Here is a 19,775-nt window from a genome sequence, read left to right on the forward strand (position 1 = left end):
TACTGTTAGGAAAATGAAGTTGCTGGATTTGTTCTTTAGGATTGGCTCAAGCTGTAAAAAAACAAGGCAGTTAATCTAAAGATTCAAAATTACAGCAAAACATTAAGACTTTATCTTCATTAGGCAATTACAACTTACACCAATTCTCTGAATTACTGCCAGAAGGATTTTAGAACTTATCCGGAAGGCACTTTTCCCATAGTTTTTATTTTGAAAAGTATATACATTTTGTTAACGATGAAATAACCAAAGGATCAAATAACAGTGCTGAGTTGAGATGCTGCAGTGAGTTCGATTATGGCCCACTGAGCTCATTTAAATATACAGCAAAACCACACTCTTTCATACTATTGGGTATGTATAGCCCCTTTTACACAGCCTGTTCAAGCCAGGAATGTTGCATGTTTATTCTGCCTTGCTGTTCTGTGTAAAGCATCTAAATATGGAATGAGGGCTGTGTTGTTTCGTTTCTGTGCCAGAACCATTGTCACGAACAAAGCCAGAGCTGACGTCTGCGTAATAGGGACAACCGGGCATGGAGGGACAGGGGTGTGACATTTTGGACATTGATGTTCTTTTTTCTGAGAAAAGTACAAATTCAAACATCTCTGTCTGTGACATCTAAGGTCCACACACCTTTCTGCCTTAAATTGCATCCCACTTTTTGTCAATTTCCCATCCAACATATTTGTGATTGTGCAAACATGTTGCTCAGCAACTTTGCTTGCATTTGAAGAATGGCATAAATGTGCAGAGCCAGCAACAGCACCTCAACAGTCAATTCACCCACCATTATTGTTTTGAAAACAATGCTGGTAAGCTTTGGGTATTCATATTTCCGAAATGTAGTGTGTTATATTTCACTCCAGATGCTGAGGTTCACTAGAAATGCAGGCTGTGTAAAAACACACACTGGTGCAACTTTATGCCGGCTTTGTTTGGTTCAGTGTAAACTACCAAAGCCAGCATATTGAGGATACTTTTTAAGGGCAATATTACAGAATCTCTGTGTAAAGGGAGCTTATGGAATGACCAAAACCAAGATGCCTTTTCAAACATTATGAAGACCTCAATATGTTGGCGACATGATGCAATAATTGCATGCACAAAAATATCCTTGACGTCTTAAAATCCTGAAGTTACTTTCAAAAATAACCCACTATTTTCTATTAATTTTCAAAAAATACAGTGATTATAGTACAGATATTACATCCATGTTTTCACTTAAATATGGAATGATAATGATACAGATATTACATCAAAGTTTTCACATAAATACTACATTAATATGTGTGCACATAAACTACATGTACATTTTAATAAATGGGACAGACCTTTGTTTTGACAAGGGTTGCTCGCTCAGTAAAGTTAGGTGAAGAATGGTTTGATAGTTCAGGATAAAATGTTTCAGGAGTAGTAAAGCTAATAATCCGTATGTCAGGTGAACTTGCTGTTGTAGATTCTGCTGTGAAAACATGGGAAGAAGTATAGAAGTAAATATAAATGTCACAGACATATAAGAGTTGGTAATGCTCAGATATATGATGTGTGAAATAAACATAATTTAATGGTGAATTCAAAGATTCCAGGGTAATACCTATAGAAGTTGATGGTGGCTCTGATGTAAGAACTGGTGATGTTTCCAGCATGACAGGTGTAGTTGAATATGATGGAGAAGCTGACGGTAGTTCTGATATAAGACCTATTGATGTTTCCAGTATGATAGGTGTAGTTGATCCTGATGGAGAAGTTGATGGTGGTTCTGATGTCACAACTACTGATGTTTCCAGTGTGAGAGCTGCAGTTGTACCTGAAGGAGAACTTGGTGGTGTCTCTGATGTAACACCTGTTGATGTTTCCAATATTATAGGTGTAGTTGTTTCAGATGGAGAAGTTGATGGTGGTTCTGATGTCACAATTGCTGACGTTTCCAGTGTGAGAGCTGCAGTTGGACCTGAAGGAGAACTCAGAAGTTTCTCTGATGTAACACCTGTTGATGTTTCGAGAATAATAGGTGAAGTTGATCCTGATGGAGAAGTTGATGGTGGTTCTGATGTAACACCTGATGATGTTTCCAGTATGATAACTGAAGTTGATCCTGATGGAGAAGTTGATGCTGGTTCTGATGTAACACCTGTTGAAGTTTTCAGTGTGACACCAGAACTTGTACCTAATGGAGAAGTTGATGGTGGTTCTGATGTAACACCTGTTGATGTTTCGAGAATAATAGGTGAAGTTGATCCTGTTGGAGAAGTTGATGGTGGTTCTGATGTAACACCTGATGATGTTTCCAGTATGATAACTGAAGTTGATCCTGATGGAGAAGTTGATGCTGGTTCTGATGTAACACCTGTTGATGTTTTCAGTGTGACACCAGAACTTGTACCTAATGGAGAAGTTGATGGTGGTTCTGATGTAACACCTGTTGATGTTTCGAGAATAATAGGTGAAGTTGATCCTGTTGGAGAAGTTGATGGTGGTTCTGATGTAACACCTGATGATGTTTCCAGTATGATAACTGAAGTTGATCCTGATGGAGAAGTTGATGCTGGTTCTGATGTAACACCTGTTGATGTTTTCAGTGTGACACCAGAACTTGTACCTAATGGAGAAGTTGATGGTTGTTCTGATGTAAGACCTGTTGATGTTTCCAGTTTGATATGTGTAGTTGATCCTGATGGAGAAGTTGATGGTGGAACTGATGTAAGACCTGTTGACATTTCCAGTATGTTAGGTGTAGTTGATCTTGATGGAGAAGTTGATAGTGATTCTGATGTAAGACCTGTTGACGTTTCCAGTATGTTAGGTGTAGTTGATCTTGATGGAGAAGTTGATGGTGATTCTGATGTAACACCTGTTGATGTTTCCAGTGTGAGAGTTGCAGTTGTACCTGAAGGAGAACTCGGTGGAGTCTCTGATGTAACACCTGTTAATGTTTCCAGTATGATAGGTGTAGTTGATCCTGATGGAGAAGTTGATGGTGGCTCTGATGTAAGACTTGTTGACGTTTCCAGTATGTTAGGTGTAGTTGATCTTGATGGAAAAGTTGATGGTGATTCTGATGTAAGACCTGTTGACGTTTCCAGTATGTTAGGTGTAGTTGATCTTGATGGAGAAGTTGATGGTGATTCTAATGTAACACCTGATGATGTTTCCAGTGTGAGAGTTGCAGTTGTACCTGAAGGAGAACTCGGTGGAGTCTCTGATGTAACACCTGTTGATGTTTCCAGTATGATAGGTGTAGTTGATCCTGATGGAGAATTTGATGGTGAGTCTGATGTAAGACCTGTTGATGTTTCCAGTATGATAGGTGTAGTTGATCCTGATGGAGAAGTTGATGGTGATTCTGATGTAAGACTTGTTGATGTTTCCAGTATGTTAGGTGTAGTTGATCTTGATGGAGAAGTTGATGGTTGTTCTGATGTAAGAAGTGTTGACATTTCCAGGATAATAGGTGTAGTTGATCGTGATGGAGATGTTGACGGTGATCCTAATGGAACACCTGTTGATGTTTCCAGTATTATAGGTGTTGATGATCCTGATGGAGAAGTTGATGGTGGTACTGTTGTAACGTCTGTTGATGTTTCCAGTATGATAAGTGTAGTTGATCCTGATGGAGAAGTTGATGGTGCTTCTGATGTAAGAGCTGCTGATGTTTCCAATGTGATAGGTGTAGTTGTTCCTGATGGAGAATTTGATGGTCGTTCTGATTTAAGACCTGTTGACGTTTCCAGTATGATAGGTGTAGTTGATCCTGATGGAGAAGTTGATGGTGGTTCTGATGTTTTCAGACTAGCAGCAACAGTAGTTGCTTTTGGAGTAGATTCGTCCAGAGGAGAAGTAGTAGTCGTAGTAGTAGTAGTTGCTATTTGTGATACTGTGATGAAAATAAAGGATGAGTTGAGCATTAATTTGAGGACAACTATGTATGAATTGAGACACATATTCAGATTGACCATTTGTGAAAAGCTCTCACAGAAGTATATCACCTCAAAATAATCAGCAGTTTACATTTAAATTATTCATGAGACATATTGATGCTACTTTTCCCATTTGAACCATTATATGAAAAAAAATTTGTGATTCATACATACCAAAAGCATTTGTTATGTTAAAACCTGTATCAGCGTTCTCTATTGTTGTAATGATTTCTGCATCACTGGGACTACTGTTACTATATGTGTAGTATAAATTGGTATCTGTGATGATTGATCCCGGCCTATGGAGATGAAGAAATATAAGAAGACAATTTATAAGCAACATGTAGCTTAGAGCCATGCCATATAGATATTTAATGAAATAGAGGAGACGCAAGATCAATACACACCTGAAACGAATTACTGTTAGGAAAATGAAGTTGCTGGATTTGTTCTTTAGGATTGGCTCAAGCTGTAAAAAAACAAGGCAGTTAATCTAAAGATTCAAAATTACAGCAAAACATTAAGACTTTATCTTCATTAGGCAATTACAACTTACACCAATTCTCTGAATTACTGCCAGAAGGATTTTAGAACTTATCCGGAAGGCACTTTTCCCATAGTTTTTATTTTGAAAAGTATATACATTTTGTTAACGATGAAATAACCAAAGGATCAAATAACAGTGCTGAGTTGAGATGCTGCAGTGAGTTCGATTATGGCCCACTGAGCTCATTTAAATATACAGCAAAACCACACTCTTTCATACTATTGGGTATGTATAGCCCCTTTTACACAGCCTGTTCAAGGCAGGAATGTTGCATGTTTATTCTGCCTTGCTGTTCTGTGTAAAGCATCTAAATATGGAATGAGGGCTGTGTTGTTTCGTCTCTGTGCCAGAACCATTGGCACGAACAAAGCCAGAGCTGACGTCTGCGTAATAGGGACAACCGGGCATGGAGGGACAGGGGTGTGACATTTTGGACATTGATGTTCTTTTTTCTGAGAAAAGTACAAATTCAAACATCTCTGTCTGTGACATCTAAGGTCCACACACCTTTCTGCCTTAAATTGCATCCCACTTTTTGTCAATTTCCCATCCAACATATTTGTGATTGTGCAAACATGTTGCTCAGCAACTTTGCTTGCATTTGAAGAATGGCATAAATGTGCAGAGCCAGCAACAGCACCTCAACAGTCAGTTCACCCACCATTATTGTTTTGAAAACAATGCTGGTAAGCTTTGGGTATTCATATTTCCGAAAAGTAGTATGTTATATTTCACTCCAGATGCTGAGGTTCGCTAGAAATGCAGGCTGTGTAAAAACACACACTGGTGCAACTTTATGCCGGCTTTGTTTGGTTCAGTGTAAACTACCAAAGCCAGCATATTGAGGATACTTTTTAAGGGCAATATTACAGAATCTCTGTGTAAAGGGAGCTTATGGAATGACCAAAACCAAGATGCCTTTTCAAACATTATGAAGACCTCAATATGTTGGCGACATGATGCAATAATTGCATGCACAAAAATATCCTTGACGTCTTAAAATCCTGAAGTTACTTTCAAAAATAACCCACTATTTTCTATTAATTTTCAAAAAATACAGTGATTATAGTACAGATATTACATCAGAGTTTTCACATAAATATGGAATGATAATGATACAGATATTACATCAAAGTTTTCACATAAATACTACATTAATATGTGTGCACATAAGCTACATGTACATTTTAATAAATGGGACAGACCTTTGTTTTGACAAGGGTTGCTCGCTCAGTAAAGTTAGGTGAAGAATGGTTTGATAGTTCAGGATAAAATGTTTCAGGAGTAGTAAAGCTAATAATCCGTATGTCAGGTGAACTTGCTGTTGTAGATTCTGCTGTGAAAACATGGGAAGAAGTATAGAAGTAAATATAAATGTCACAGACATATAAGAGTTGGTAATGCTCAGATATATGATGTGTGAAATAAACATAATTTAATGGTGAATTCAAAGATTCCAGGGTAATACCTATAGAAGTTGATGGTGGCTCTGATGTAAGAACTGGTGATGTTTCCAGCATGACAGGTGTAGTTGAATATGATGGAGAAGCTGACGGTAGTTCTGATATAAGACCTATTGATGTTTCCAGTATGATAGGTGTAGTTGATCCTGATGGAGAAGTTGATGGTGGTTCTGATGTCACAATTGCTGATGTTTCCAGTGTGAGAGCTGCAGTTGTACCTGAAGGAGAACTCGGTGGTGTCTCTGATGTAACACCTGTTGATGTTTCCAATATTATAGGTGTAGTTGTTTCAGATGGAGAAGTTGATGGTGGTTCTGATGTAAAACCTTTTGATGTTTCCATTGTGACAGCAGCAGTTGTACCTGATGGAGAACTCAGTAGTTTCTCTGATGTAACACCTGTTGATGTTTCGAGAATAATAGGTGAAGATGATCCTGATAGAGAAGTTGATGGTGGTTCTGATGTAACACCTGATGATGTTTCCAGTATGATAGCTGACGTTGATCCTGATGGAGAAGTTGATGCTGGTTCTGATGTAACACCTGTTGATGTTTTCAGTGTGACACCAGAAGTTGTACCTAATGGAGAAGTTGATGGTGGTTGTGATGTAACACCTGTTGATGTTTCGAGAATAATAGGTGAAGTTGATCCTGTTGGAGAAGTTGATGGTGGTTCTGATGTAACACCTGATGATGTTTCCAGAATTATAAGTTTAGTTAATACTGATGGAAAAGTTGACGGTTGTTCTGATGTAAGACCTGTTGATGTTTCCCGTTTGATATGTGTAGTTGATCTTAATGGAGAAGTTGATGGTGTCTCTGATGTAACACCTGTTGATGTTTCCAATATTATAGGTGTAGTTGTTTCAGATGGAGAAGTTGATGGTGGCTCTGATGTAACAACGGTTGATGTTTCCAGCACGACAGGTGCAGTTGAATCTGATGGAGAAGTTGATGGTTGTTCTGATGTAATACCTGTTGATGTTTCCAGTGTGAGAGTTGCAGTTATACCTGAAGGAGAACTCAGTGGTGTCTGTGATGTAAGACCTGTTGATGTTTCCAGTATGATAGGTGTAGTTGATCCTGATGGAGAAGTTGATGCTGGTTCTGATGTAACACCTGTTGATGTTTCCAGTGTGACACCAGAAGTTGTACCTAATAGAGAAGTTGATGGTGGTTCTGATGTAAAACCTGTTGATGTTTCCAGTGTTACAGCAGCAGATGCACCTAAAGGAGAAATTGGTGGTGTCTCTGATGTAACGCCTGTTGGTGTTTCCATTATTATAAGTGTAGTGGATCTTGATGGAAAACTTGATGGTGGCTCTGATGTAACGTCTGTTGATGTTTCCTGTATGATAAGTGTAGTTGATCCCGATGGAGAAGTTGATGGTGGTTCTGATGTAAGACCTGTTGATGTTTCCAATGTGATAGGTGTAGTTGTTCCTGATGGAGAATTTGACGGTCGTTCTGATTTAAGACCTGTTGACGTTTCCAGTATGATAGGTGTAGTTGATCTTGATGGAGAAGTTGATGGTGGTTCTGATGTTTTCAGACTAGCAGCAACAGTAGTTGCTTTTGGAGTAGATTTGTCCAGAGTAGTAGTAGTAGTAGTAGTAGTTGATATTTGTGATACTGTGATGAAAATAAAGGGTGAGTTGAGCATTAATTTGAGGAAAACTATTTATGAATTGAGAGACATATTCAGATTGACCATTTGTGAAAAGCTCTCACAGAAGTATATCACCTCAAAATAATCAGCAGTTTACATTTAAATTATTCATGAGACATATTGATGCTACTTTTCCCATTTGAACCATTATATGAAAAAAAATTTGTGATTCATACATACCAAAAGTATTTGTTATGTTAAAACCTGTATCAGCGTTCTCTATTGTTGTAATGATTTCTGCATCACTGGGACTACTGTTACTATATGTGTAGTATAAATTGGTATCTGTGATGATTGATCCCGGCCTATGGAGATGAAGAAATATAAGAAGACAATTTATAAGCAACATATAGCTTAGAGCCATGCCATATAGATATTTAATGAAATAGAGGAGACGCAAGATCAATACACACCTGAAACGAATTACTGTTAGGAAAATGAAGTTGCTGGATTTGTTCTTTAGGATTGGCTCAAGCTGTAAAAAAACAAGGCAGTTAATCTAAAGATTTAAAATTACAGCAAAACATTAAGACTTTATCTTCATTAGGCAATTACAACTTACACCAATTCTCTGAATTACTGCCATAAGAATTTTAGAACTTATCCGGAAGGCACTTTTCCCATAGTTTTTATTTTGAAAAGTATATACATTTTGTTAACGATGAAATAACCAAAGCATCAAATAACAGTGCTGAGTTGAGATGCTCCAGTGAGTTCGATTATGGCCCACTGAGCTCATTTACATATACAGCAAAACCCACACTCTTTCACACTATTGGGTATGTATAGCCCCTTTTACACAGCCTGTTCAAGCCAGGAATGTTGCATGTTTATTCTGCCTTGCTGTTCTGTGTAAAGCATCTAAATATGGAATGAGGGCTGTGTTGTTTCGTCTCTGTGCCAGAACCATTGGCACGAAAAAAGCCAGAACTGACGTCTGTGTAATAGGGACAACCAGGCATGGAGGGACAGGGGTGTGACGTTTTGGACATTGATGTTCTTTTTTTCTGAGAAAACAAATCCAAACATCTCTGTCTATGACATCCAAGGTCCACACACCTTTCTGCCTTGAATTGCATCCCACTTTTTGTCAATTTCCCATCCAACATATTTGTGATTGTGCAAACATGTTGCTCAGCAACTTTGCTTGCATTTGAAGAATGGCATAAATGTGCAGAGCCAGCAACAGCACCTCAACAGTCAGTTCACCCACCATTATTGTTTTGAAAACAATGCTGGTAAGCTTTGGGTATTCATATTTCCGAAAAGTAGTATGTTATATTTTACTCTAGAGACTGACGTTCGCGAGAAATGCACGCTGTATAAAAACACACACTGGTGCAACTTTATGCCGGCTTTGTTTGGTTCAGTGTAAACTACCAAAGCCAGTATATTGAGGGTACTTTTTAATGGCAATATTACAGAATCTCTGTGTAAAGGGAGCTTATGGAATGACCAAAACCAAGATGCCTTTTCAAACATTATGAAGACCTCAATATGTTGGTGACATGATGCAATAATTGCATGCACAGAAATATCCTTGATATCTTAAAATCCTGAAGTTACTTTCAAAAATAACCCACTATTTTCTATTAATTTTCAAAAAATGCAGTGATTATAGTACAGATATTACATCGATGTTTTCACCTAAATATGGAATGATAATGATACAGATATTACATCAAAGTTTTCAGATAAATACTACATTAACATGTGCGCACATAAACTACATGTACATTTTAATAAATGGGACAGACCTTTGTTTTGACAAGGGTTGCTCGCTCAGTAAAGTTAGGTGAAGAATGGTTTGATAGTTCAGGATAAAATGTTTCAGGAGTAGTAAAGCTAATAATCCGTATGTCGGGTGAACTTGCTGTTGTAGATTCTGCTGTGAAAACATGGGAAGAAGTATAGAAGTAAATATAAATGTCACAGACATATAAGAGTTGGTAATGCACAGTTGTATGATACGTGAAATAAAGATAATTTAATGCTGAATTCAGAAAGTTTCCAGGGTAATACCTATAGAAGTTGATGGTGGCTCTGGTGTAAGAACTGGTGACGTTTCCAGCTCGACAGGTGTAGTTGAATCTGATGGAGAAATTGACAGTTGTTCTAATGTAAGTCCTATTGATGTTTCCAATATTATAGGTGTAGTTGAATCTGATGGAGACATTAATGTTGGTTCTGATGTCACAACTGGTGATGTTTCCAGAGGGAGAGCTGCAGTTGTACCTGAAGGAGAACTTGGTGGTGTGTCTGATGTAACACCTGTTGATGTTTCCACTGTGACACCAAAAGTTATCCCTGATGAAGAAGATGATGATGGTTCTGATGTAACACCTGTTGACTTTTCCAGTGTGAAAACAGCAGTTGTACCTGAAGGAGAAATTGGTCTTGTCTCTGATGTAACACCTGTTGATGTTTCCAGTACTATAAGTGTAGTTGATCGTGAAGGAGAAGTTGATGGTGGTTCTGATGTAACACCTGTTGATGTTTCCAGTGTAACACCAGAAGTTGTACCTGATGGAGAAAGTGATGGTGTTTCCAATCGAACATTTGTGGATGTTTCCAACAGGAGAGGTGTAGTTGATCCTGATGGAGATGTTGATGGTGGAGATGTTGATGGTGTTGATGGTGTATTCCCTGTTGATGTTTCCACTGTGACACCAGTTGTTGTACCTAATGGAGAACTTGATTGTGGTTCTGATGGAACATCTGTTGATATTTTCAACATGATAGGTGTATTTGATCCTGATGGGGAAGTTGATGTTGGTTCTGAAGTAACACCTGTTGATGTTTCCAGTGCGACAGCAGCAGTTGTACCTGACGGAGAATTTGGTTTTGTCTCTGATGTAATACCTGTTGATGTTTCCAGTATTAGAAGTGGAGTTGATCCTGAAGGAGAAGTTGATGGTGGCTCTGATGTAACAACTGTTGTTGTTTCCAGCATGACCGGTGTAGTTGATCCTGACAGAGAAGTTTTTGGTGGTTCTGATGTAACACCTTTTGATGATTTCAGTGTGACATCAGAAGTTGTCCCTGATGGAGAAGTTGATGGTGGTTTTGATGTAACACCTGTTGATGTTCCCAGTGTGACAACAGCAGTTGTACCTGAAGGAGAAATTGGTCTTGTCTCTGATGTAACACCTGTTGATGTTTCCAGTGTAACACCAGAAGTTGTACCTGATGGAGAAGGCGATGGTGGTTCTAATGGAACATGTGTTGATGTTTCCAACATGAGAGGTGTAGGTGATCCTGATGGAGATGTTGATGTTGGCGCTGATGTAACACCTGATGATGTTTCCATTGTTACAGCAGCAGTTGTACCTAAAGGAGAAATCTGTGGTGTCTCTGATGTAATGCCTGTTGATTTTTCCAGTATTATAAGTGTAGTTGATCCTGATGAAGAAGTTGATGGTGGCTCTGATGTAACAACTGTTGATGTTTCCAGTGTTACAGCAGCTGTTGTACCTAAAGGAGAAATCAGTGGTGTCTCTGATGCAACATCTGCTGATGTTTCCAATATTATAGGTGTAGTTGATTCTGATGGAGAAGTTGATGGTGGCTCTGATGTAACAACAGTTGATGTTTCCCATGTTAAAGCAGCAGATGTATCCAAAGGAGAAATCAGTGTTGTCTCTGATGTAACGCCTGTTGATGTTTCCACTTTGATAGGTGTAGTTGATCCTGATGGAGAACTTAATGTTGGTTCTGATGTCAGAACTGCTGATGTTTCCAGTGTGAGAGCTGCAGTTGTACCTGAAGGAGAACTCAGTGGTGTCTCTGATGTAACACCTGTTGAAGTTTCCAGTCTGACACCAGGAGTTGTACCGAATGGAGAAGTTGATGGTGGTTCTGACGAAACACTTGTTGATGTTTCCAACATGATAGGTGTAGTTGATCCTGATGGTGAAATTGATGGTGGTTCTGATGTCACACCTGATGATGTTTCCCGTGTGATACCTGGAGTTGTACCTGATGGAGAAGTTGATGTTGGCTCTGATGTAACACCTGATGATGTTTTCATTGTTCCAGCAGCAGTTGTACCTAAAGGAGAAATCAGTGGTGTCTCTGATGTAATGCCTGTTGATTTTTCCAGTATTATAAGTGTAGCTGATCCTAATGGGGAAGTTGATGGTGGCTCTGATGTAACAACTGTTGATGTTTCCAGTGTTACAGCAGCTGTTGTACCTAAAGGAGAAATCAGTGGTGTCTCTGATGTCACACCTGTTGATGTTTCCAGTATTATAAGTGTAGCTGATCCTGATGGAGAAGTTGACAGTTGTTCTGATGTAATACCTGTTGATGTTTCCAGTGTGAGACTTGCAGTTGTACCTGAAGGAGAACTCAGTGGTGTCTCTGATGTAACCCCTCTTGATGTTTCCAGTATGATAGGTGTAGTTGTTCCTGATGGAGAAGTTGATGGTGGTTCTGATGTAAGATCTGTTGACATTTCCAGTATGATAGGTGTAGTTGAGCCTGATAGAGAAGTTGATGATGGTTCTGATGGAACACCTGTTGATGTTTCCAACATGACCGTTGTAGTTGGTCCTGATGGAGTTGTTGATGGTGGTTCTGATGTAACACCTATTGATGTTTCCACTATGATAGGTTTAGTTGATCTTGATGGAGAATTTGATGCTGGTTCTGATGTCACACCTCTTGATGTTTCCAGTGTGACACCAGAAGTTGTACCTGATGGAGAAGTTGATGGCGATTCTGATGGAACACCTGTTGATGTTTCCAGCATGATAAGTGTAGTTGATCCTGACGGAGAAGTTGATGGTGGCTCTGATGTCACACCTGTTGATGTTTCCTTTGTTATGGCTATCATCGATCCTGATGCAGAACTTGGTGGTGGCTCTGATGTAACACCTGTTTTTGTTTCCATTGCGATGGCTATAGTTGATCCTGATGGAGAAGTTGATGGTGGCTCTGATGTCATACCTGCAGTTGTATCAGTGCTTGTCGATGTTGCCAAAGTTGTTGATTGTCCAATTATGTTTTGCAGAATGCTACCTATAGTGCAAGCATTATTAATAGAATCTTTCATACAAAATCTGCAATTTTTTAAAATGTTGTGTGAAATGATAAGCATGAAAATCACTGGCCTGGATCAAGAACTTACTCAGTATGAACAGGATCAGTTTTTTTCTCTTCATCCTGATTGTTTTCCAGGAATACCCTTCAATGATATTGCATAAATTTTCAAACTTTTACAAATCAAAATATTTTACAAATCTGTCATATTCTTTTTTTCTCACGTCACATTTTTCTCCATTTTAATACATTTACATTCTTTATTCATATGCTTTCAATAGTCTTTTGCCAGTTACTGTATATCATTTTTCCATCTTGCTTTTCCTGAAAATTCTTGCCCCTTCACTTCAGAAAAAAATTCAACACCTAAACCTGTCTGGGAATTTTTTCATAATGCTGTACAAACATCCTATCTTCAAGCAGACAGATATCTACAAGCTTTTTCAATGCTAATAATAAACTGCAGTTTAATAATGAAATCCACAGAATATCCGTATGCACATTATTACATATTGATTTAAATAACTGGGTATTGTAGCTATACTATTTCTATGAATTTTTAAGGGGATAGTAATCTTATCTCATTATCTCAGTTGTATGCACATATCCATACGTATACAGACACCCATTATCAGACATGGGTGTCTGCATATGTATGGATATGTGTATAGTTATAGATATGTGTATATGTATGTACTGTATATATGTATTGTACGTGTATATATATGCATAACATAAGTATCTGTATATATGATTTGATTTGGTCGATATTATACCATATTGATATGTCTTGGTATGTTGGTATGTTTTCTTTTTTGTTGATTTTGTTTTCTTTTGTATATATAGTTTATTATGGTGGAAAGTGACATTTGATTAGCGGTGGTATAGAGGGTTAGGATTTTGATAAGTTATTTACTTCTTCCTAATCCTTTCCAAACATTATTATTTTACTGCCTTGTGGCTACGCTATTCTGTTTGTTTATGACGATGTTTTGATGATTGCATTTTTTTTTTATATCTTCTTTACTGTTCGGAATAAAGCAATCAATCAATCAATCAATCAATCAATCAATCAATCAATCTCTAGCCACTTTATCCTGTTCTACAGGATCGCAGATAAGCTGGAGCCTATCCCAGCTGACTACGGGCGAAAGGCGGGGTACACCCTGGACAAGTCACCAGGTCATCACAGGGCTGACACATAGACACAGACAACCATTCACACTCACATTCACACCTACGGCCAATTTAGAGTCACCAGTTAACCTAACCTGCATGTCTTTGGACTGTGGGGGAAACCGGAGCACCCGGCGGAAACCCACACAGACACAGGGAGAACATGCAAACTCCACACAGAAAGGCCCTTGCCGGCCACGGGGCTCGAACCTGGACCTTCTTGCTGTGAGGCGACAATGCTAACCACTACACCACCGTGCCGCCTGGGGATAGTAATTTAAAATATTATTTTTTAACAATTTGTTTACAGCAGTTGCTGTGATAGTTGAAATGACACTGTTGTAGGTATCTACATGATATAATATTGAATTCTACTGGGCATTAGACTTTGATGTCTTCCTCTGCCATTTCACGAAAACCTTTACTTATGCCGCTTTTCCACTACCAACGCGGCTGAGTTGGGCTGAGCCGTGCCGTGCTGAGTTGGGCTGAGTCGAGCTGAGTGGGGCTGTTGGAGTTGCATTTCGACTACAACCGCGCTGAACCGTGCTGGCTGGAAGTGGGTGGACACATTGGGTGGAGTTAGCGAAAGTGGGTGGACATCACGTGATGTCGTTAGGCGGTGCAAACAGTGACATCAGTGATCTTTTAAGCGGTAGTCTCACGAGCCGGATAGTAAACAATAAACATGGAGGACATGGAGTCGTTAGTGTTGCTGTTCTTGGTGCTGTGGCTTGTTGTCACCGACAACGCCAACAGATACTGGCAAGAGCGTATAGATGAGGCGAGGCGCATAAGGCTTCAGAAATTCTCGTAATTCGTAATTCTTCTTCTTCCGGGTTTACGGTGTTTACAGATCCCAGCGTGCTCGCGGGGCGTGTGTGGGCATGTGAGGACACTCCTCCTCACCAATCAGTGCACAGGGGAGTGTCTCCTCATGCCCCTAGCCCCACTCGGCTCGGTTTGGCTCGCTTCAGCCCTACTCCAAAACTGTGCGAGTTTTGGGTGCTAAGCAGGGCTGAAGCGAGCTGAGTCATGCTGTTCTGAGGTAGTCGAAACGCGAGCCGTGTCGGGCTGAAGTGAGCTGAAGTGAGCTGAAAAAGGGTAGTGGAAAAGGGCCATTGGTTTTTGCAGCTCGCTGGAAAATGCCTGTGCCAACAGATTTATCTGGATTACTAACTTTTTGTCAAAAACTAACTCGCTTGGAAGGAATTTTTTCTAATACCTTTTGCCTTTTTGCTATCTGAGCTTAAATACCTATATTTAATAACTAAACCTTAAGCAACTTACGGTACAGCTTAGAACTGAAGCACCTGATTTTTTTTTTCTGAAGCAGATATACAACCCCAATTTAAAAAAAAAAAAAAAATTGTCAAAATTGGGACTGTGGCTGCGGGGGCGTGGCCAAGCAGCAGTTTGTGAATGGAGGGTGGGGTCAGTGACTAAGTCATTCCACCTGCTGTCAATTAATGTGTGTGTGTGTGTGTGTGTGTGTGTGTGTGTGTGTGTGTGTGTGTGTGTGTTACAGGGACGGAGCATAAAAGGAGGAGGAGAGCAGAGAAAAGGGACTCTCCCGACCAGAATGCATGTGTGTGTGCCTATGTGGGAGTGAGTCAGCTGAAAAGCTAGACATATATAATAAAATTAAAGTTTGTAAGAACTTCAGTTCCCGCTTGTTGTGCTTCTATACTCCACCCACATCAGCGATTTACTACAGTGGTGCCGAAACCCGGGAGTGAGTATGGAAGGGAACCACCCCATGGAGTCCTCACCAATTATGGACCTCATCCATGCCCTTGCTGCTGCCCAGCAGAACCAGCATCAAGCACTGACCGCCCTCTGGAAGGACCAGGAACAACACTTTGAAGCCTTGATGTTGGCCCAGCGGGAAGATTGCCAGGCGTTCTGGCATCTGCTGGCATTGGCAGGGGCGTCCACCCTTACCACCGTGGACTCCCTTCACGAAGATGGGTCCGCATGATGAGCTCGAAGCCTTCATCACTCTCTTCAAGCAAGCGGCCCAAGCATGGGGGTGGCTGCTCCTGACAGGTGAGGCGCAACTCGTGGTGCAGCAGCTCCCTGCCGACAGCCGGCTCAACTACGCTGACCACAAGAGGGCCATTTTGCAGAGGGGCGGCCGCTCCCCGGAGCAACATCGCCAGTGGTTCCGGAAGCTGACACTGGAGGAGGTCGGCCGACTGTTCGCATTTGGCCAACAACTCCGGGACGCCTGCCGGCGGTGCCTGAGGGCGGAAGACTGTGACGCCAACCAGATCATCAACCTGGTGGCACTGGAACAGTTTATCTCTCAGCTTCTGGAAGGAACGGCAGAATGGGTCCATTGTCACCGCCCAGCTTTGCTCCAGTGAGCCACTGAGTTGGTGGAGGACCAGCTGGCAGCAGTTCCAGTGACAGGTGGATGAGGCGAGATGAAGACTCCTCCCCAGCTGGCCTGTCACGCCCGTGGTGTCCTCCCATCTCCCTCTTCCGTGTCTGTGTCTTTCCACCCTCAGGTGAATGACGCCCTTAACACCAGTGCAGAGGGAAAGCCTGGGCCGGTATGCTGGCGTGGTGGGGAGCCAGAGCATCTCCAGAATCAGGGCTCCACAAGGGAGGTGGAAACCGTGATCCAGATCCCCAATGTGCCAGAGACTGCCCCCGATTGGGCCAGAATGTATTGCATACCGGTAAGTGTTCAAAGGGATACATATCACGCTTTGGTGGATTCCGGTTGTAATCAGACCTCAATTCACCAACGCCTGGTGAAAGGTGAGGCATTGGGGAGAGCACAAGTGGTGAAAGTGTTGTGTGTGCGCACAGGGATGTTCACAATTATCCCTTAGTGTCTGTCTGTATTCTATTCTGGGGCCAAATGCATAGAGTAAAGGCGGCAGTTAATCCTCATCTCACCCACTCATTGATTTTGGGTATTGATTGGCCAGGGTTTAAAAAGCTGATGGAATATTTAACACATAGTGGGTCCTGCACTAGTAGGTCATGGGACAATCCCGGTGTGGCGCTGACTGGAGAAGCTGTCACAGAGCCATCTATGTCAGCACCGCATCAGAGTGAGGAGCAGCCCGCTCCTCCTCCCTCTCTTGGGGATTCCCTTGGGGATTTCCTGTTAGAGCAGTCGCGAGATGAGATTCTGCGGCATGAGTTTGACCAAGTGAGAGTAACCGATGGTCAAACTCTTCAGCCAAGCGTGGCACCGGCCTTCCCTTAATTTGCTGTTATTAAAGATAGGTTGTACCAAGTGATGCAGGACACTCAAACTAGTGAATGAATAACCCAATTGTTAATCCCAAAGAGCCATAGGGAACTCGTATTCCATGCGGCTCACTTTAATCCCATGGCTGGACACTTAGGGCAAGATGAAACACTAACCTGAATAATGGCCCAGTTCTATTGGCCAGGGATTTGCGGGGATATTCATCAGTGGTGTGCAGTGTGCCGTGAATGCCAATTAGTAAATCCCGCAGCCACTCCAAAAGTGCCTTTGTGCCCTTTCCCTCTAATCGAGACCCCATTTGAGTGAATTGGGATGGATCTCGTTGGGCCATTAGGTCGGTCGGCATGAGGGTATCGCTTTCTTTTAATTCTGGTGGACTATGCAACATGATATCCGGAAGCAGTGCCTCTCCGCAATATCTCAGCATGCAGTATTGCAGAAGCGCTCTTCTGCTTTAACTCCTGGGTCGGGATTCCAAAAGAAATCCTGACAGACCAAGGTACTTTATTTAGGTCACGCACACTGTGCAAACTGTATGGGTTACTGGGGATTACGAGTACTCTCACAGTACGAGAGGTCCCGCAAGCATCCACGGGGTTTTCTCCATTTGAATTATTATATGGGCATAAGCCGCGTGGCATTTTGGACATGCTATGAGAAAATTGGGAGGAGGGACCTTCGCCTAGCATAAACAAAATCCAGTACATTCTTGACCTGCGCGCAAAACTCCACACCCTCATACACCTAACCCAGGAGAATTTGCGGCAGGCACAAGAACGTCAAATCCGGCTGTATGACAGGGGTACACACCTTAGAGAGTTCACGCCGGGAGACAAAGTGCTCATATTATTGCCCACTTCGAGCTCCAAATTAATCGCCAAGTGGCAAGGGCCCTTTGAGGTCACACAGCGAGTCGGGGATGTCAACTATGAGGTGAGGCAAATGGATAGGGGCGGGGCATTGCAAATCTACCACCTCAACCTTTTAAAATGCTGAAATGAGGGGGTCCCCGTGGCGTTGGCGTCAGTAGTCCCAGAGAAGACGGAGCTGGGGCCGGAGGTGAAAAAGGCCATGCTCGAAATGGGCATAATCAAGGAGTCCCACAGTGACTGGAGCAGCCCAGTGGTCCTGGTTCCCAAGACTGACGGGTCGGTCTGGTTCTGTGTGGACTATAGAAAGGTCAATGCAGTGTCTAAATTTGACGCATACCCAGTGCCTTGCATTGATCGGTTAGGCGCTGCTCGCTTTTATTCGACACTGGATCTAACAAAGGGATATTGGCAGATCCCCTTGACTCTATCCCGAGAGAAGATGGCCTTTTCCACACCATTTGGATTACATCAATTTGTCACACTCCCTTTTGCATTATTTGGGGCGCCTACTATGTTCCAGAAGCTTATGGACAAGGTTCTCCACCCTCATGCTGCCTACGGAGCCACATATCTGGATGATATAATAATCTACAGTCATGATTGGCCGTGGCACTTGGAACACCTGAGAGCCGTTCTAAAGTCGCTGAGGCGGGCGGGCCTCACAGCTAACCTGAAAGTGTGCAATTGGGCAGGTGGAAGTACGGTATCTGGGGTTCCACTTGGGTCATGGGTAGGTGCGTCCTCAAATTAACAAGACTGCAGTGATTGTGGCCTGCCTGAGGCCCAAGACCAAAAAGGAGGTGAGATGGTTCCTGGGGCTGGCTGGCTATTATCGTAGGTTTATACCATACCTAATTATTCGGACATCACCAGCCCACTAACTGATCTCACTAAAAAGGGGGCTCCAGATCCGGTCCAGTGGACGGAGCAGTGCCAACAGGCCTTCTTTGAGGTAAAAGCTGCACTGTGTGAGGGGCCACTTTTGCACTCCCCTGACTTCTCTCTCCCCTTTATTTTGCAGACTGATGCATCAGACAGAGGGCTGGGGGCTGTTTTGTCCCAGAGGTGGAGGGCGAGGAGTACCCTGTGCTGTACATCAGCTGGAAACTCTTGATGTGTGAAAGCAAGTACAGCACCATCAAAAAAGAGTGTCTTGCCATCAAGTGGGCAGTCCTCGCCCTCCGATACTACCTGCTGGGGCGCCCTTTCACTCTCTGTTTGGACCACGCACCCCTCCAGTGGCTCCACCACATGAAGGATGCCAATGCACAGATCACCCATTGGTATCTCGCCCTCCAGCCATTTCACTTCAAGGTGGTCCACAGGCCAGGGGCACAGATGTGGTGGTGGACTTCCTGTCCCATCGGGGGGGGGGGAGTCAGCTTCAGGCTGGACAGCTCCCCGGCTTGAGTTGGGCGGTGGGGGTATATGGCAGTGGGGGCGTGGCCAAGCAGCAGTTTGTGAATGGAGGACGGGGTCGGGGAAGGTAAGTGGCTAAGTCATTCCACCTGCTGTCAATTAGTGTGTGTTTGTTACAGGGATGGAGCATAAAAGGAGGGGGAGAGCAAAGAAAAGGCACTCTCCCGACCAGAATGCATGCATGTGTGTGAGAGTGAGTCAGCTGAAAAGCTAGACACATATAATTAAATTAAAGTTTGTAACAACTTCAGTTCCTGCCTGCCATGCTTCTGTACTCCACCCACATCAGGGATTTACTACAGGGACGTTTTCTCATCTCATCTCATTATCTCTAGCCGCTTTATCCTATCCTACAGGGTCGCAGGCAAGCTGGAGCCTATCCCAGCTGACTACGGGAGAAAGGCGGGGTACACCCTGGACAAGTCGCCAGGTCAT

The sequence above is a fragment of the Neoarius graeffei genome, chromosome 3 (assembly GCF_027579695.1).
Source record: "Neoarius graeffei isolate fNeoGra1 chromosome 3, fNeoGra1.pri, whole genome shotgun sequence".
In the NCBI taxonomy this organism is placed as follows: domain Eukaryota; kingdom Metazoa; phylum Chordata; class Actinopteri; order Siluriformes; family Ariidae; genus Neoarius; species Neoarius graeffei.